Source organism: Protopterus annectens, chromosome 3.part1 (genome assembly GCF_019279795.1).
Source record: "Protopterus annectens isolate FY-2018-M chromosome 3.part1, PAN1.0, whole genome shotgun sequence".
Classification (NCBI taxonomy): domain Eukaryota; kingdom Metazoa; phylum Chordata; order Ceratodontiformes; family Protopteridae; genus Protopterus; species Protopterus annectens.
The window spans coordinates 139997530-140019267 of NC_056732.1; positions in this window are offsets into that span (position 1 = coordinate 139997530).

Sequence of the window (21738 nt, forward strand, 5' to 3'; positions counted from 1 at the left end):
GAAGCCAGGAATTCTGAGGAATTCTCTTGCTGATGCCACATCTAGAAGAGAGAAATCCATGAAAATGCCTTGAAAAGTGAGAACTTTGCCTTCTGGCAGGAAGGCCACTCTTTATACTGTGACTATACAACACCCCAGGAAAAAAATTAGTTGACAGGGTGTAAGGAAGGACTTTTCATAGTTAAAATGGAAGCCCAGATGAGAAAGAAGGGGTGTGACCTTGTCTTAGGACTCCAAGCATCTGGATACAGAATCTGCACAAATCAGCAAGTCATCTAAATAAGGAAAAATGTGGATGTCTAGGGTGTGCAGTAGGTAACCACTGGAGCCAGACACTTTGTAAACACTCAAGATGCAGTAGATAGCCCAAAGGGTAATGCAGAAAACTGATAATGTAAGCCAGATACAACAAATCTCAACAATTTCCTGAAGGTAGGAATATGATTATTTGCATCCTTGAAATCTGAAGGCAACACTAGGACTGACTGTAAAGTGAACATTTTGAATTCTGGAACTTTTACAAATGTGTTTAGAAAGGAAAAATTTAGTACGAGTCTCAGGAGTGTTCCTTTTTTGGTATCAAAAAGATTGTTAAGTAAAATCCATTACCTCTGTGCATCACAGGCACTGGTTCTATGACCCCTACTTTTATTATGTGATGGAGCACTGGAAGAAACAGCTCTGTATGGTCTGGTGGGTGTGAGGCAATTCTCCCTAAAGTGGGAGGATTTTTATTCACTGCCAAGTGTATCCTCTCCAAATTATTTTCAGAACTCATTTATCTGAGAATATTTGTGGTCAGGCTGCAGGGTTGAGAGAAAGTTTGGGGGAAGAGAAGGAAGGGCAGGAGGGGTGTAGGGGTGCTCTGTGATGTGGTATAGTCATTTATTTACATGGGGGTTAATTCTTTTTTAGAAATGAGCTCCTGTTGTTTGGTTTTAAAGAATTATCCTCCTGCCATTTCTTTTTGGATCCATGACTTTTATTTGGCTGTGATTTTTGTTTGCTTTGCCTCTTGAAGGAAGACAGCTTGCTTGGACAGAACTTGGAAAAATGAAACATTCTAGAGACCTCATACATTAATTTGCCTCTGTCATCCCACTTTTTGAGAATCTGTGTAACAGGTGGCCCAAACACCAATTCCTGTCAGAATCAAAATTTCGTCTCTTAAATGATCAGAGAAGTTGATTATGTAACCAAACATACCATCCAACAGAAGAAGCAGCATTTCTTGAGATTGTATCTATGCATTCAAGCATACCTCTCAAACCATGTTTTAAAATCTGAGTCAAATTAGAAACATTTTCGTTCATATAAGACTTTAACTCTGCAGGTAAGGATACATCAAAATGATCGAAACTGTACACAAACTGTAAAATAAATTTTCACATATAGCCTTGAATTTAACATTCTAAAGGCTAGCTTGCTAGAAAGAGACATCATTTTGCCTCAAGATCTAACAATTTTCAATCTTTATCAGGGGACACTGGATATGATGAAGCCAAGGACTTTTTATATGAGCAGGCAGCTGGGGAAACCACAGTTTGGTCAGAAGTCAAATGAGAAAAGAGACCTGTCATATCTGACAAGATCCTACATTTTCTCTGAATCCTTTTAGGGACTGCTGGAATAGATACCAGTTCCTGGCTGGCAGATAGCTTTATAAACATCTTCCAAGGTTGGTGGGGGGGGGGAATAAACACAGAACTGGGCATCCCACCAAGGGCGCCCGCAAGCAGGTGCAAGGGGGTGCACTTGCACCCCCCTGGAACCGTCTGGTCAGGAGATTAATTTTCTTTTTATTAAAAAAAAAAAAAAAAAATTCTTTGGCATTCTTCTTTAAGGAAAGACTTGGCACCAGAACGATAGGGAAAGGGGGGTGGAGTGCCTCACCAGTTTTCCGTCCTAAGCAGCTCACCTTGCACTTTAAAAAAAAAAAAAAAAAAAAACGCTAAATACCTTCTTTATAGTCACGGCTCAGCTGCATAGTCGCTTGCTTGCCCTCCTGCATTGCCGTTCGTGGTTGGCTCTATCTATCCCGCATTTCCATTGTGGTTGGCTCAAGAAAAAAAAAAAGTCTGTGGTACATGAACATCATTTCCGCAGTTGCCTACCCTTTCCCGCTCTGGTCGCGAACTTGCTGACCTGGATCTGTACTGCTCTGACTGACTGTTTGGCGGGAAGAGTGTAAACCATCCACCACACCACATATCACATCGGAAAGTAAGTGCTTAATAATTAAATGTTCATTATTTGCTTTTTTTAGTTTAAATGGTCAAGTAATCACACAAAAAATGTTGATTTTGCCTATTGAAGTTTCATTTCTAAAACATATGACATGTTGCTCTGACTTGGGAATGGAGTAGTCCATGATTTCTGTGTCGTTGTATTAGAAATATAGAAACCCAAAAGACTTAAATTAAAAATATGGCTGTGGTTGTAGTGAGTAGGAATTTGTATTTCTATTTTTTTGTGATGTTTCTGTAAAATTTTGTTCAGATGCAAGGCAGTGACTTTCTTTATAAACATAAGGCTTTCTACTCTCCTTGCTTTTGTCTTGTGTCTTTCAAATTGGGTGTTGCTTGAAATTCCTTCAGGGTGTCTTGGAGGTGGAAGCTGTATGCTGGATGTAGTGGCATTTCTGTTGGAACCAGTTTGAGGTGCTTTTGGTCTCTGGAAAAGCTGACAGAGCCTGGTTTTGTAGCAACTACTGAATAGCTATAGGTCTGTATAGAAGTAGTTCATCTTCATCCTTTGTCTGATATGTTTCCTTCTTTCACTTGTCTTCTGTGTACATTTACTCAGGGAGCTGACATCTTTCAGTAAATTTGCATTTTGTAATAAAGCAGAGTAACCCCAGTTCTGTCAGTTTTTCTTATAGAGAAAAAACGGTCATAATTCTCTATCTCTTCATATGTTATGGGCCCTTGTAGTGTCTATTTTGTGTGCTTTCACAGTTTCTAATGTTACTTATTGATCTACTTTTAACTTCAGAAGGATGTTGTATCTTCTGGGTTGCTTTTAGTTGTTCAATCGTGTGTTAAATGTTGTTTGTCATCTGATTTGAAGCAGGAATTGGGATGTTAGAGTTTGATAAATTGAGTGTTCTACTCCTAAGACAGCTTGTGATCAGCAAGAATAAAACTTGTTTATACTATTGTGAAGCTGTTGTTTATAAATGGTATAATAGCTGTGTAATTGGTTAATAGTTTCCAGGCAGATGGATGTTGTTATGGTGTGATGTCAAGTAGTTTCGAACTGCAGATTCTTCAGTAACCCAGACTGAAGGATCAGAATTTAAGATCAAAATTGTATTTGTAGTTTCATATTAAATGTCATGAACGAATTGTTACTCGTCTCTATATATTTAACATTTTGTCTTTTTGTTTTTAATATACTGTTTACTGGCAAACATTTTTACCACCGTGTCTGCCCTTCCCAGTATTCTTGTTATATTTTCAGGTGTTTTTGGCTTTTTTTTTTCACTCTTTCATCGACACTAAAAAGGGAAGCTGTCACATTGGAGTCCCCACAGCATTTTATAGTGGAAGCCTGTTTCTTGTGTGTATAGCGACACCCATTACTGAGTTAATGTGTACTGACTCGTACCCATTACTGAGTTAATGTGTACTGACTCATTTCTATGTATAAGAAATAGGTAGGGAAAGGTATGTGTGTGTAAAATGCCCCAGGTGCTACATGGTGGTGGGTAGAGAATAAGGCTTGAACCCTGTACCTTGGGTCCAAGTGGCAAGATCCTGAATTCCCTACCCACCACTATTTGTAAAAATGATGAAGGTTTTTCCCTCATACTTTTTCTGTTCCTCATAAAATCTGTGGTTTCTGTATTTGTGTCCTTGCAAAGCCAGTGGTAGCATTGTTGCCTGACAGCTACATGTTCCCTGGTTTGATTATTGGCTGTCTGGAGTGTTTCTCTCTGGGCCTGTGCTAAAAATTAGCTTTTTTTCCAAGTCAGACTTTCCTGGTTAACACATGTTAAAAAAAAATGACACTCATTTGAATATCAGACTTCATATTCTTCAGAAAGTGCATGGTAACAAAAGCTTTTATTCTAGCAATTTTCTAAGTGTACAAGATGGATATTTGAAATGTATCCCTGTCTTTGGGACTGCATTCCCCCCCATTATTGGCTTCATCCAGGTTTTCTGCTAAGGTTGAGAGCTATGGTAAGAACTGAATTAACTGAATATGTTTGGGGGCTATATTCCCCCATTACTGGCTTTGTCCGGGTGTTTTTTGTTAAGAGGTTGAGAGCTATGGTAAGAACTGAATTCACTGAATGTTTGGGGGCTGTATTCACCCAGTATTGGCTTTGTTCAGGTATTTTGTGCTAAGAGGTTGACAGCTGTGCTATGGTGAGAACTGAATTCACTAGATGGTAGCCATTTAAGTTTCAGTCGTCCTCTTTCACAAAACAGCTGATTGGCGTAGTGGTATGTTGCTCTGACTGTTTTGCACAGGGTCCCCTGGGTTCAAGACGTGGCAGTGAAATGTATGGTGGTAACGCAGCATTTTATTCTAGCAACTTTCCAACAATTATACAAGCAATGTTTAAAATGTGTCCCTGGTTTCTGGTCTTTTGTCCCCCCCCCCCCAATAAATTTTGGCTTTTTCCAGATTTCTTGTGCTGCAAAGTTCAGAGATACAGCTGAGTGTCGAGTAGATTTTATAAGGAGCTGAGAGCTGCAGGGGAGCAAAAGTTTAGTGCTGCTTATGTTTAGTCTGCTTGCATTGTTAATAGCACAACAGATAGTGTGCTTGCTTTTGATGCTGAAAGCTGTGGGTTCTACTCCCACAGTAGGTAGATGCATTGCTGATAATGTACTATGTTGCCAAGGGGGTGGATGCTGCTGTCCTTTTTGGCAAAGATACCTAGAAACTATGAACCTGTTATCAGTTTGCTATCCATTCCCTATTGCGGCAATGTTACAACTGCCTCATGTACACAGACAACCCTCTCCTCCTCCCAACAAATTCCAACACATGTGAGAGATGCAACCATATAGCCAAACTGGAGGCTAAGCTCTCTCAACTCAGTACTGGCATAACCAGTCAGGAGGAGAAGGAAACCACACTCACTACAATTCCAGTCTCACATAGACCTACCACGACAGCAAACCAAACACATAATCACACAAAAACATACTCGGAGGCTCTAAATAAAGATCTGCCTAAGCAGCAGAGACCTCCAAAGCAGACACCCAAGCAACCGCTACCCCAAAACAAAACACGTGCAACACATATCTCACAAAGTCAGTGTGCCGAACAGTCACAGCCCTTAAGACTAAACAACACACCTGATACACTTGTAATAGGTGACTCTATCGTCAGGCACACTGACGTCCCGCTCACCAGGCTGAACAAGGAGAGGGTCACGGTGAGCAGCCTGTCGGGTGCTAGGATCCGCCACATAACACAAGCACTCAGGTCACTCCAAGGCAAGTACAAATATGACTCAGTCATTGTCCATGCTGGTGTCAATGACCTGAGACGTACCTCCCTGGACTACATGAAGAGAGACATAAAGGAGCTCTCTGAGCATGTAGCCCAGGCCGGTATGACCCTGACCTTGAGTAGCATCTTACCCTCACCAAGAATGATGCCACAATATGAAGACAAGATGATCAATTTCAACAATTGGCTTAAGTACTGGTGTCATTCAAAGGGGATCCAATGCCTGTCAGCTTGGGATGATATGCTCAACAAGCCATGATGCTTCGCTAGGGATGGCTTGCACCTGTCACCTCTGGGCTTTCGGATATTGGCAAAGGCTCTTGCTACCCCCATAGTGCCTTTTTTAGGCAAGGCTCAAAAGACAAACCCACCTCCATAGGTATCACAAGGGATAAGAAACTAAGAGTAATGCTACTCAACGCCAGAAGTCTAAACCTCAAGATGCACTTTTCGAAACTCTCCTTAGCATGGAGAACATCGATATCTGTGCAGTAACAGAAACCTGGTTCAGGGCTCCCGAGAGCACCCCAGCACTACCAGGTTATACCTCATACCATGCTTTTCGGCCCCAAAACTTGGACCGAACCACAAAAGGAGGGGGAGTATTGATATTCATCAAAGATACCCACACCTCCAGGTTGGTGGCAAAGCACGAAGCATCAGAGACTATCCATGTGCAACTAACAGTGGGTAAAACTGCCTTCCAGTTTATAGCCTGCTACAGACCACCCTCCCAAACCCAGGAACCCCACTCGGCCTTTCTGAGAACACTGGAAAATATGAAGGTCTTTCCAAACACCATTATATTGGGTGACTTCAACTACCCAAACATAGACTGGGAGCATTACTCTAGCTCCAACACCCTAGCCCAAAGGTTCCTAGAATTTATAAACTCAAATGCTATGGAACAACGTGTTACCACTCCCACAAGAGGGGAAAACATACTGGACCTGATCATCACCAACATGGGGACTCTATGCTCTAGACCAGAAGTGTATCCCTCACTGGTAAGATCAGACCATAAACTAATCTCACTGGATATTCACATCCCGACCGCACCTCCTGCCCAGAAAACCACAGTGAAAAACTTCTCTAAAGCAAATTTCACACTCCTCAAAACCGAGGTGGAATCCTTCAAAGCCCCCGGGCCTGTGGAAAATACGGCCCAGACCGCAGAATCCTTTATAAACGCATTCTATGAACACCTTCAGGAATGCATGGATCATGCGATCCCAAATAAAACCAAGACCCAATCCTCCAAAGGCAGACGTCCTGTCTGGTGGACCCCAGCCATAAACAAACTATACAATAGAAGGAGGAAGCTACTAAATGATAGAGCAAAATCCCAAAAAGGGAAGGCCTCACTGATCAGTATTAGCAAAAAACTACGGGCACTCATAAAATTGTCTAAGGCCAGCTTCGAGAGAAAAATTGCACAGGACACTAAGGATAATTACAAGGCTTTCTTTAGTTATGTTAGGAACCTGGGTGGTAATTCCCAGATATGCTCAGAATTAGTCCAAAATGACAAAAATACACTGAACCCACAGACATTGCCAACATCCTAGCTGACAGGTTCAGCGCAAACTTCTCCCCTCCCACCAAAGGGCAAATATCTATCCCAGCAGAGTGCTGCCCCCCTGACATCTCAGATGCTCAGGTAAGAGCTGCCCTCTCCAAAGCAAAAAACACAGCATCAATGGGACCAGACGGTGTCCCGGGCTGCGTCCTACATGAACTCCAAGAAGAGCTAAACCCAAACATAAAACTACTGTTCAGTCTCAGCCTTACTACAGGATATGTGCCCAAAGAGTGGCGTACAGCAACAGTGGTCCCTCTCCATAAAGGTAATGCCTCAACGGATCCTGGAAACTATCGCCCCATAAGCCTGACTAGCTTGGTCTGCAAAGCTATGGAAAGGATCATCATGGACCTCATAAATAAAGATATTAGGGACCTACAGACACTGGATCCTACCCAGTTCAGCTTTGTTAATGGCAGATCCTGCCTCTTAAACCTGGTTGATTTCTTTGAAACAGTCACCAAGGCCATTGACGAGGGGAAGGTGGTCCACACAGCCTACCTGGACCTCGCAAAAGCCTTCCATACAATACCCCACTCTGGCATTATAGATAAGCTCACCAGCTTAAATATAAACCCCTATGTCACTAGATGGATTGCAAACTGGCTCAAGGACAGAACCCACATGGTTAGAATTGCTGGAGGCATGTCAGACTCCAAACCAGTTACAAGTGGTGTCCCACAAGGCTCAGTCCTGGGACCTCTCTTGTTCGGTATATATTTCTCGGAGGTACAGGCCAACACGGAAGGCCTGTGGCTGACCAAGTTTGCAGATGACTGCAAACTGGGCGCCATAATCGACTCTCCAGCCGACACAAGCATCCTCCAAAAGGGCCTCATAGAAACAGACAACTGGTGGCCAAAGCCATGGCCTCAAGCTAAATGCCAAAAAGTGTATAGTCATCCCCTTTGGCAAAAACAAAGTACCCACAAATTACCACATAGGTGGTAATCCATTAAGTACAGAAGAAGTAATTAGGGACCTGGGGACCCAAGTTGATAGCAATCTCTCATTTGACAACCACGTGGCCAAAGTGGTTAGAAAAACATTTTATATAACCCACCTAATCAGGAAGGGATTCACATCTAGATCAGGGGAGGTCATCGTGCCTCTTTACTCATCCCTCATCAGGCCCATAATTGAGTACAATGCCCCTTTTGGGATGTACCTTACCAGACACCTGCAGCAACTGGAAAGACTCCAAAAGTACCTCACCAAGAGGATCAAAGGGCTCAAACAGATGCCATATGCTGCCCGGTTAAAGAAACTCCAGCTCTACTCAGTGGCATACCACCTGTTCAGAGGCGATCTGTGCCTGACATATAAAGCCATGTCCAACCCAGAATTAATGGACATGCTGCACCTCAGAAAATCCAAATCCCATCGAGCTACGCTCGAGACTTGAACCTCAGCACTGAAATAAATAGGACATGCTGGAGGGACAGATTCATAACCCAGAGGCTCCCTTCACTCTGGAATAAAATCCCAGTCCAGGTTAGGCAGAGTCCCTCATTGACTCTCTTCAAGAGGAATCTTGATGAATGGATGGGAGATCGTAGGTTTACCCCAGGTATCACTTCTGTGTCACTGTTAGACAGAGGCACAGTATACTAACCTCGAAAAAGGGCATAGCAAAATAAATTTAAAATGGGTGGCGAAAGCCAAACACATTCTGGCTAGGCTTATAAATGCCCTAGGGCAGATAGCCTAGTATGAACCTATGAACCTATTACTAGCTTATCATTTTTTTATTGCATGCAACAAAGGCAATTTATTCTTCAAGGGCAATAGGCACTTTATTTGTAGATGAAACAATGACATATAAAGTTGTTTGCTAGCAGCAACCTCTTTATTAGTTACACATTTCTTTAATGTGGATTTTACTACTTCAGAGATTGTGCATATTTTTTACTGATACTGGTGGACTATAGAAGGTTGAGTAGACTTTTTATGATGGAAATGTTCTGAATTGGGCAGTTTTGTCATTGGTGTATGCATTTTGTTTCATTGTTTACTGGAAAAATGTTCAAAACAATAAATTTAAAATGCCCTCTAACAACTGTACTGTATTGTACAAGGAATATAATGTAATACAGTCAGGAAGGTGTATCAAAGAGCATGTGTATGTTATGTTCAAGGGGCCTATGATTTTGAAGACAGCCCAGAGGTAATATTTATCTGCCACTGGCAAAATGTATTTTCTTTGAATGTGGGTTTCAATGCTGTTTCAATGCATGTGAGTTTCAAGGGCAGAGAAGTTTTAATGTTAAGTCTATTTTCATTGTGAGACTGCATTGCTTTGTTTAACAGATATGTATTAGAGTTTGTGCTGTAAAATGCAAAATAAAACTTTCAAATGAAATCTAAATCATCGCAAAAGTAAAGCGTTTATGGTAAATGGGGCAAAATAACCAAGGAATGGGACATGGGAATGGCTGCAGGGGGTGGGCTCCATTCGACCATGATTTTGTGAGGGGGGGGGTAGCAAACTCAGACAGCCCCGGTTGAACTATACCTCTCAGTTGTCCATATCTTTGCAGAATGAATAGATATTTGCTTCTTATTTTTGGTTTGTTCCTCATACAATGAAGTCACTAAATGACAGACATTTGAGTTTCAGACGTCATAACCTTCAGAAAAATGCATTCTAATGCAAGACCTGTTATTCTATCAACTGTCTTAAGTTTATTTTTAGTAGTGTTTGTATGTTCCCCCAATAATATTTAGCCTTGTCCAGATTTCCTGCATTAAGAGGTTGAGAGGTATGTGCAATCGCTTTGTAGAATTAGGAATATCCAAACCTCTCCATTGTCCCCAATTTTGGCTCAAAATGTTGCTCTCCCCTAATAATCCTTCCTCAAAATGGCAATTTTGGAAGAAAATGTGATTGAAGTCTCCTAGAATAATGATGTTGTCTTAATGCATAGGGACACCATATTAGTTAGGAGATAAGGACTGATGGGGTACATAGAGGGGACCTATAGTTAGGTATGACACAGTAAGGAGTTTTGTTAATGCTAAGTTGGATGCAGAGGAATTCCACGTCATTATCTCACCTAGCAAGTCTGGAGATGAAATGTTCTTTAAGAATATGTAGACACCATCACCCTTTCATCTAAGGTGGTAGGCCTGAACTTGTGGCAGGTATTGAAATCCTGCATTAAAGGAGTGCTGTCATCGGTCTTGAACTAGGTCTCTGTGATGATGCATATATAGATGTTTTCCAGGGGAAGCAGTGCTTGTAAGGAGTGGACTTTTTAGCTTAGGCTCTGAAAAGGAAATTGGTTATTTTCTAATTCATGTAGCTATAAAATTCAGTATAAAAACTGTAAAGGTTTCTGAATGCAAACACACTATTAAAGCAGCATCATGGTAGGGAGTACTTCAGTACAGAGATATTCAACCATATACATAGCCATGAGTTCCCTTATACCTTTCTGTCAAAAACAAATGCACACCATGCTCACACAGAGTTTACAGTTGTTGTAACTTTGAAAAAATCTATTTATGTATTTCTTGCACTAAGAAGTTGAGGGGTGTGTGTGTGTGTGTGTGTGTGTGTGTGTGTGTGTGTGTGTGTGTGTGTGTGTGTGTGTGTGTGTGTGTGTGACAGAGTCAGAGAGAAATGCCCTAGTTAGCTCTAACAGGTGGAATTTATGTGCAACTGTTTTGTTTAGCAAATGGTATCATTATTGTGGTATAGAATTTTAAAGCAGTGTTAGCACAGCAGGTAGCATACTTGCATCTTGATGCAAAGGGCTGTAGGTGCTATTCATACAGCATGTACATTTGTATTTTAAGGGGGTATGGTACTGCAGTTCTTAGTATGTCCTTTGGATGAGACACCTAATAACTATGAACCTGTTTTTCAGCCTGCCACCCATTCCCTATTGCAATATACCAACTTACCATTTATTTTAATGTAGCACATGCAATTTATTCTTCAAGGGCAACAGGCACTGAATTTGTAAATGAAACACTGAAATATAAAGTTTTTTTTCTAGCAACAACCTCTTCATTGGTTTCAGATCTCTTTAATGTGGAATTATTCAGATGACTTACTTCTGCAGAGATTCTGCATACTGATTGATATTGGTGGATTGTATGACAGAAGTTTGAGTGTTCCTTTATGGTTGAAATGTTCTGAATTGGGCAGGTTGTCATTATTGGTTCATATGATTTGTTTCATTGCTTAAAGGAAAGATGCTCAGAACTATAAATTTAAAATGCATTCTAACAAGTGGTGCTGTACAAGGGATACAATTCAATTATTATGTAGTATAATTAATAGTCAGGAAGGTGAATCAAAGAACTTTTGCATGTTTCTAAAAATGTGTGCAAGGAGCCTATGATTTGGAAACGGGCCAAAGATAAACTTACCCTGCCACTGGCCAGATGCATGTTCGTTGAATGTGGGTTTCTATGCTGTTTCAGTGAATGTGGGTTTCAAAGGTAGAGAAGTTTTAATGCCAAGTCTGTTTTCATTGTAAGGCTATTGCTTTGTTTAGGTTTAGTAAATGTCTGTCAGTGTTTATGCTATAAAATTTGAAATAAAAGTTGTAAATGAAATCCAGATATCTGTAATCATTGTAGAAGTAAAGCATAAAACAGTATGCACACTGAGAGATTTGAACAGTGTCTATGACAAATGGGGAGAAATAGCCAAGTAATGGGACACTGGAATGGCTGCGTGGGCGGGGGGGGGCTGTGAGTGGGCGGGGGCAGCAGAGGGGGTGGGGCTGCATGGGCGGGGCTTTGGTTTGCACCCCCCTGCAAAAAATCCTGCGGGCTCCCTTGCATCCCACCCTCTATAGCATTATATACCCTGCCTAGCTCTGAGTTAGTTCCTGACTACTCTCAAGCAAATACATCACTACATCTTGTAATCATCTGAGTAAAAGTGAATACTTGTTTGGACTTAAGTTCAGGTTCACCTTCCAAAGAACCAGAGTGACTGGATTCAGTGACAGTTAGGAAATCACCACAGCCCTCATCAGATTCTTCATCATTCTCTGAAACAACAGAAATGTCTCTAGCCAGACTTGTGCTAGAGCTATGTATGGGAACACAGCCACCAGAGTTAGCTGTCTGCAGAACAGTCATAGCCACTGAAGCCATATCAGTCTTAATAGCTATAATTTATCAGCTATATGATGAAGCTTCTGTTCCTTTTCTTGTGAACTTAACTACTAGATAAACCATCTGGAGATAGAGTATTATGTCTGGCAAGGGGACTGTTATCCCTGACTAGTCCTGCACCTAAAGGGATTGGTTGTCCTATACCTGCGACAGGTACTTGAACAGCCCTGGAGGATGTGTCTAAACCCCAGTCCACAGAGGAGAGCAAACCTACACTAGAGGGAGCTTGAGCAAAAGATAAGTGGTCTGTGGGCAGAGCACTGACCCCAACAGAATCATTAATTGTAGGCTGAAGCATATTTTTATTTTGTCTTTGTTTTTTTTTCTTTTTAAATGCAACCGGATTTGATTGGGGGGGTACCAGAGTTAGGATCCATGATGTCAGGAGAGAGAGAGCACCAACCAGAATTGACAGTACTGGATAATTTTGTCACAATAAGCTCTTAAAGTTTCTAGTAATAAGCATGTCCCCGCACAACTAAACTCTATCAAGCTGTCCTATTATCACAAAAAAATAAAATAAATAAAACATAATGATTTGAAATCTGTTCAAAATTATTTTACAACTGACACAAGTTAAAGAATTTCCAATACACAAAGTCCAAACACCAAAGTAACCAATGTGCCAAGCCATTGTTAAAAATTAGCTCCACACAAGTTAATCACATTAAACTGTCATAAAATAAGATCTGTTAGTAATTTAAACTATATTATCTTGTCAACGAGAATAAACTCCCCACAATACATTAAAATATCTTAATTAAATCATAATTTGATGTTAAAAATACAAAAAGCAATGCCTTACATAGAGTAAAAAAAGGTATAAATACTGAAAAATCCAAGTTCTGCAATGTTTTCCTGTCAAAAGATGAAAATAAAGCAGAATAACAAAAATAAAGACAGACACAATTAATTTGCAGTTCGGAATGAGCGAGGCAGCCCCTAATGTTTATCAGCACATATACACCGTGCAGTTCTGAGAGACATATTGAAAGTTCCCCCAGAAACAGTAAAAAATAAATAAATAAATAAAAACTTTTGTCAAAGACAGAAGTCAAATAAACACTACTACAAGCAAAAATTATCACAGGAATTACTGTAAACACTGACAAAATAATATATATATTAAATAAACATAAACATAAAAATAAAAAGAGAATAATAATTCTAATAATAAAATGGGAGGAAGGGGTCTCCAAATGGGGCTTGACTAAACAATAATCTGGAAAAATCTCTGAAAATGTCAGAGAACTTTCTTCTTTGGATGACAGGAAAAAGGCTGAACAGTCATTTTCTTTTACAGATGAAGGCTTCCCTTTCAGGATATGCTCAGCCAATCAGCTGTCACAGGAAAAGGAGAAAGGGGAGTCTGACCTTTTGAAAGTTGGCCAGTACTGGGTTACCTTGGCAGATAACCCAAAATGCCACTGAGGCAGTGAGAATGATGAACACATTTTAATTCCTCATTGTTCACTGGCCACCCTGTAGTCCAGGAATATTCCTTCAGGAGTTCCTGGACTTTTATGCTCTGTTAGTCTCATGCCATGCAAGCCATGGTCTGATCTTGAGGTTAGTGAGCTGAGATGAACAAGATGAAGGTTTTAGCACAGCTGGTGTTGCACTGGCTTGCTTAAGGACATCTCTATCACAAAGCTATCATTTATTGTTAAGCTTTTGGAGAAAGTCGTATAAACATGATTAGACTCCTATATTTTCCGGTCAACATAGCATCAAGAGTGCCCTTACTAGGATTCTTTTCTCTCCTTTTGGTGATTATTCTTTCTTGATCCTCTTAAATCTATTTGCAGCATCTGGCATAGTGATCATGGGATTTTGTTGAACCATATAAGGCACTGCTGTGGTATCACAGGAATCACCTTAGATTGTTGTGCCTCCTACCTTTCCTGGAATGCTCAGATTGTGGCATCAGTGTTGATTCTTCTTTGTGAAACCACATAGGTGGCAGTCTACTTAACACCGAAAGTGTGATAAGAGACCTTGGGACACGTGGACAGTAGTCTCTCCTGTGATAATCACATCGCCACAGTAGTCAGGAAATCCTTCTATGTGGCACACCTCATCACAAAAGGTTTCTCATCCAGGAAAAAAGAGGTCATTGTTCCCCTCTACTCGTCACTCATTAGTTCCATTATAGAGTACAACGCCCCTTTTGGTATGTACCTCACAAGACATCTACAACAACTGGAAAGGCCACAGAAATACCTCACAAAGAGGATTACCGGCCTCGAAGAGATGCCCTATGCAGACCGTCTCAAAAAACTGCAGCTTTATTCCGTTGCATATCGCCTACTCAGACGCGATCTCTGCCTAACACACAAAGCTATGTCAAACCCAGAGCTTTTAGACATGCTCCACTTAAAGAAATCCCAATCCCTATGAGCTACATGCTCTAGGGACCTAAACCTCGTCACCACAATAAACAGAACATGCTGGAGGGATAGATTCCTGTCCCAGAGACGTCCCATACTCTGGAAACAAACTACCTATCTATATCAAACAAAGCTTCTCATTAGCACTGTTCAAGAAAAATCTTGATGATTGGATGGGAGGTAGGAAATTCACCCCGGGGATCACTTTTGTGGCTCTGCTCGACGGTGGCACAGGAAAATAATTTTCTTGGGTGGCGAAAGCCAGGGTACCTTTGGCTAGGCTTATATAGGCCCTAGGGCCAATAGCCTAGTACCTACCTATGAACCTATGAACCTATGAAACCTGCTGTCTTTTGGTGTGTCTCAAATTTCAACCTTGGGCCCATTGTTGTTTTCCATGTACATTCTTCTTCTAGAAGACATTTGAAGGAGAGGTTTACAATACTTTTACCATTACCATATGGATAACACATAGCTCCACCTCTCTTTCCCTCGGGAATTTAAGTTTGCCCTAAACAAATTAGCTGCAGACCTGGAAAAAATCCACAACTTGGATTAAACTCAATACCACCAAGATGGCTACCATTTTTTTAATACATCAGGCCTAGATACCCAGTGCTGTAACTCTTGATTCTAAATGACACCCTGACCTTTTGTGCGAAAATGGGAAAAAGAAGTTGTGGATGAATGGTTGGATTTGTTAAGTAGGTAAGCACAACAGAAACAAGTAACTCTTTGCAGGGGTGACCAGGAAACACTGTCCAGATAAGTGCCCTGCTTAGAGTCACGCAGTAGGCAAACTGATGTGGAAAGAATCAAACTCTGTTCCCTTGACTACAAGAAGGAGCTTATTAACATCTCTGAGCCATAATGCTCTGCACTAACTACCAGACAAGCTATCCATGCTGCTATTCATAATTTGACTAATTTTGTCCACTGATATTATTCTCAGTGGCAGGAAATGTAATTCATGTCAGAGGCTCAGAATTATCAGGTGGTTTTTATAACTTTCTCACTCTTAATAACTAAGTGTCCATCACCATCACGTCCTCCTTTTTCCCTTTGAAGTATACCACCCTTATTCCACCTGCAGATCTACTGGTGGTAGTACATGCCTTGGTTTCGTCTATACTTGACAACTGTTTTGCTCTGTACCTGAGTCCTAGACTCAGAGATTGACCATCTGCAACTAATGCAGAACTCTGCAGTTTGACTCCTTGACACCATCATATTATGCGAATTCTGTGGAGTCTGCATTGGTTGCTAGTATGGCCAGATAACTCTTATACACTGCTGCTTTACCCTTCCATTAATGATTTGGTTCCTAATTTCATTAAGGAATATTTTGTCCCATACCAACCGACCTGTGTCCCATGCCTTTTCTTGCTGGGGCTGTTTGAAGTTCAAAGGGGCCATCTCAAATCTCCTGGCACATGACAGTTTGTCTTTCAGGGGCTATAAGCTTGCAGCATTTTTACCAGTTTGGTTGAAGATGTCTCAAATGCTCAATGGATTTAAACAATCTTTGCCTATGAGGTATCAAATTGGCTTTCAGACTTGTTATTCAGTCTTACATTTGTATTTTACCATTTTTTATCATCAATTAACTTTCTATTAATATTTACTTTATTGCTTTAATGCTTAGGCTTTAACCATTCAGTTGAATGTGAATCCAGTTTTGAGTATGTTGTAATTGCTCTTAGGTAAGGCCTATTTATCACCTGTGGTTATGAACAAGAGATGTATACTCATGTGCTACAGTGTAAGTAGACAGTAGCAGCAAACCAGCTGACAGCACTGATGGACTTGCCTTTAAGCTAACATTCATTACTGCTAATTTTAATGACAGACTTAAGGTATACAATGGCACTTATGTTCTTTGCCACATAGTAGCACCACTTTTGGAAGAGCCTCTAAAATATTAACAAGCCCTTCTCATCATATGGAAGAAGCCTTACTGACCTATGAAGAACATTCACACTGATGGTCAACAAGCTAACACTGGAGGTCCAACGCTTTAGTCAGTGGAGTCAACCTTAAACTAAATGCAGTATTGGAGACATGCAGATTTAGGGCATGGATCAGCAGGCCAGTCGCCAGACTTCTTATGGGTGCTGCTGGAGTACTCAAGAGTATTACCTAGTGATAAATCTGAGTGTTGTTTGCCCATATGCACACGTTTGCCCAAACTCTTCCTTTGTTTATGTAGTTCAGTGCAGTTTGCTATTCTCTCCCATTCTCAATTCCTTAAAACAAAGAAAATAATCATTACCATTTTTCTAATTTGGAAGAAATGTATCATCTTAGCAAGATCTCACCTTCTACCAAAACACTGAATGCCAACCACCAAGAGTTTTAAACTATCAGGTTTCCTTCAATGTAGACTATCTTCTCACCTCTGATACAAGGATAGCTATTCTTGTAAATGTTCTTCTCCCTAGACATCTCCCTATAGCAAACCTACTGGCCAACAAATTCAGCTCTAACTTTACCCCTCTCTCTCCCTCAACCTTTCCTCAGGAAATACCATCAAATATCACTCCCTTTGCTATCAGTAGGGAACAGGTCCTTAATGCTCTCCCTAATGCTAAGAAAACTGTATCAGTGGGCCTAGACAATATCCAGGATGCCTTCTAAATAGCATGAAACATGACCTATCAAGACCTCTGGAACTGCTATTTAACTGTAGCCTCCAAACAGGTTTCATACCTCACAGATGGAGAACAGCAACGGTCATCCCTTTGCATATATGTAGGCCATCTATAGACCTTGGAAACTACAGACCCATAAGTCTCATTATTCTCATATGCAAAGCCATGGAAAGCATTATCATGGAAATTATCAAAAATGATATAGGAAACCTCTAGACACTGGACCCAACCCAATTTAGTTTCATCAAGGGCAGGTCATGCCTACACAACCTGGTTTGCTTCTTTGAGGAAGTCACCAAAGCAATGGATGACTACAAAATGGTTCACACTGCCTACCTTGATCTGGCCAAGGCATTTGACACAATACCCCACTCTGGCATTCTTAACAAACTCAAGAAGTTGGGTATACAGTGGATATAAAAAGTCTACACACCCCTGTTAAAATGCCAGGTTTTTGTGATATAAAAAAATGAGACCACAATAAATCATTTCAAATATTTTCCCACCTTTAATGTGACCTATAACCTGTACAAATATGTTAGGGGAAAAATATAAAAAAAAATAAAAAATGTACAATAAGCTGGTTGCATAAGTGTGTACACCCTTAAACTAATACTTTGTTGAAGCACCTTTTGATTTAATTACAACAGTCAGTCTTCTTGTTAGGAGTCTATCAGCATGGCACATCTTGACTTGGCAATATTTGCCCACTCTTCCTTGCAAAAGCATTCCAAATCTGTCAGATTGCGAGGGCATCTCTTGTGCACAGCCGTCTTCAGGTCACCCCGCAGATTTTCTATTGGATTTAGGTCTGGGCTCTGGTTGGGCCATTCTAAAACTTTAATTTTCTTCTGGTGAAGACATTCTTTTGTTGATTTGGATGTATGCTTTGGGTCATTGTCATGTTAAAAGGTGAAATTCTTCTTCATCTTTAGCTTTCTAGCAGATGCCTGAAGGTTTTGGGCCAAAAGTGACTGGTATTTTGAATTGTTCATAATTCCCTCCACCTTGACTAAAGCCCCAGTTCCAGCTAAAGAAAAGCAACCCCAAAGCATGATACTGCCACCACCATGCTTCACTGTGGGTATGGTGTTCTTTTGGTGATGCAAAGTGTTGTTTTTGTGCCAAACGTACCTTTTGTAATCGTGGGCAGAAAGTTCAACCTTGGTCTCATCAGACCATAACACATTTCCCACATGCTTTTGGGAGACTTGATGTATTGTTTTGCAAATTTTAGCTGGGCCTGGATGTTTTTCTGTGTAAGAAAAGGCTTCCGTCTTGCAACCATACCCCATAGGCCAGACATATGGAGAATACAGGAGATTGTTGTCACATGTAGTACACAACTAGTACTTGCAGAAATTCCTGCAGCTCCTTCAGTGTTGCTGTAGGTCTTTTGGCAGCCTCCCTGACCAGTTTTCATCTTGTCTTTTTATCAATATTGGAGGGACATCCAGTTCTTTGCAACGTCACTGTTGTCCCATATGTTCTGCACTTTTTGATGACTGTCTTCACTGTGTTCCATGGTATAGCCAATGCTGTGGAAATTTTTTTGTACCCTTCTCCTGACTGATACCTTTCAACAATGAGATACCTTTGAAGCTTTGTAAGCTCTCTGCGAACCATGGCTTTTGTTGTAGCAGGCAACTAAGTAAATGTCAGGAAAATCCTACTAGGACAGCTGAAATTTATTTGGGGTTAGTCAGAGTCTCTTTAATTGATGGCAAGTGTGTACCCAAGAAGACTGAATGTTGTAATTAAATCAAAAGGTGCATCTAGTAAGTATTAGTTTAAGGGTGTGCACACGTATGCAACCAGCTTATTGTACATTTTTTTTATTTTTTATATTTTTCCCTTAATAGATTTGTTTGTTTTTCAATTGAATTGTACAGGTTATAGGTCACATTAAAGGTAGGAAAAGTTTTGAAATGATTTATTACAATCTCATTTTTATATCACAAAAACCTGGCATTTTAACAGGGGTGTGTACATTTTGTATATCCACTGTATACCCTTATTTCACCCGATGGATAGCCAGCTGGCTCACAGACAGGACCCAGGAAGTTAGAATTGGACAGTTCACCTCTACAAGGAGGCCAGTCACAAGTAGAGTCCCTCAGGGACCGGTCCTGGGATCACTGCATTTTGCATTTACTTCTTTGAAGTCAAGACCAATGTCATTGGCCTCTGGCTGACTAAATTTGCAGATGATTGCAAATTAGGAGCAGTCATAGAATCCTCCACTGGCACAAATGTTCTCCAGGAACGGCTGATACAGACAAATAACTGGTGTCAAAGCTATGGACTAAAACTAAATGCCAAGAAATGCATAATAGTATCCTTCAGGAAGTCATCCACCCCTGGTAACTATGATATTGACAATACACCCCTAAGAGTTGCCTCAGTAATCAGGGACTTGAGAACAGACATAGACAGTAATCTAGCCTTTGATCATCACATGGCTACAGTAGTGAGGAAATCATTCTATGTTGTGCAACTTTTAAACAAAGGTATGGCATTTAGTTCCAAGGAAGTCATTGTTCCACTGTATTTGGCATTCACCAGATCTATCATTGAGTACAATGCCCCCTTTGTTTGTACCTAACCAGGCATATGCAACAATTCGAACATCCACAGAGGTTTTTCACTAAAAGAGTACAGTGTGTAAGTAACATGTCTGATGCAGACTGCCTCAAGTCCATATCACTGTATTCTGTCTCCTACAAGCTGTTGGGGGAGATCTATGCCTGGCATACAAGGTATTCTCAGACCTGACCCTGATGGAACTCCTACATATCTGCAAAACAAACAGCACCAGAATTACCCATTCTAAAGACATAAACTTTGCCTGTGGTATACCTAGGACCTGCTGGAGAGACATGTATCTATCCCAGAGACTACTCCTTCTCTGGAACAGGTTCCCCATCCATGTGAGGTAGCGTTCCTTCCTAAACCAATTCAAGTTAACTTGAATAATTGGATGGTGGACAGGAAATTCATCCCTGGTTTGGTACCTATGTCTCTAAATGGTTCATCTCCCAGACCCCTGTTTGTAAATATTTCATCTTTTTGAAGCCCCTGTTTATATTTGTTAAGGGTACCAGAACTTGTCAGAGATTTGAGATGCATGGCTAGGCTTAAAAAGGCCCTTGTGGTTGTAAGCCTAGTAAACATCTATGAACCTAGACTTGAATATGCATTATCTTTTATTACTCTTCTCTCTCCTCATAACACTTTCATTCTACTGTATACTGAGAACAAAATCCTAAGGTTTGTTAATCTCACTGGACCTAATTTAAATTACTGCTCAACCTTAAATAAAGCTAATTAGTTAACTATTAAAAACAGAACAAATTTTCTTCATAGATCAATGACCTTCAATCTACTGAATGAAGATCTGCTTGCTCACTCACCCATTTATGAGCTGCAGAAACTCCTAGTATGACCCCTGTGTATAGTCATTATTAGATTAAGTGACCTATGAGTCAAGCCAAAAGAATCTTACGTGGCCTTATAAACAAAATAAATTCTGTAAACTGGCCTAGCAGCTTGGAACTCCTTACCAAATGATATGAAAAACTGAGAAGTATATCAGTATTCAACAAGACGCTGAAGTCCTATTTGGCAAAAAAAAGAAAAAATAAATAAATATGACTGTTTAAAGATACAGGTTAATATCCAGTCTAATTTATGGGAACATTCACACTCCTACTAATAGCCACAGATAGCAATTGAATAAAAACTATTTTAAGACTAAGATAACATAACCTAAGTGTGAACAATGAACAGATAAGCTGGAGTCCTCTCACAATCTTTATTTATTTATTGATATGTATGGACGTATATGTATAATATATATATATATATATATATATATATATATATATATATATATATAAATATATATATATATATATATATATATATATATATATATATATATATATATATATATATATATATATATATACATCCAAAGACAATTGCACTAGGTCCACAAAGATTACTTGTAAAACAAACAATAGACCTGGGAAGGCATACATAAAGCTCACAGACAGTCAAATTATCTTCCTTTAATGTCACAACCAAAACACAAAAACAAAGCTCTGCATTAACGTTCTGAATTACGTTTTCATTTGTAAAACTTCATCAGATGTGGGCTAAAGATGACACTACTAATCACAATACAAACGCATACAAAAATGTGTGTGTGTGTGTGTGTGTGTGTGTGTGTGTGTGTGTGTGTGTGTGTATATATATATATATATATATATATATATATAGGTTCATAGGTTCATAGGTTCATACTAGGCTATCTGCCCTGGGGCAATTATAAGCCTAGCCCGATTCTGTATGGCTTACGCCACCCCTTGATTTGAGTATACTGTGCCCTTTTTAAGGTTTAGTTTACTGTGCCTCTGTCTAATAGTGACATGGGAGTAATCCCTGGGACAAACCTACAATCCCCCATCCACTTATCGAGATTCTTCTTGAAGAGATT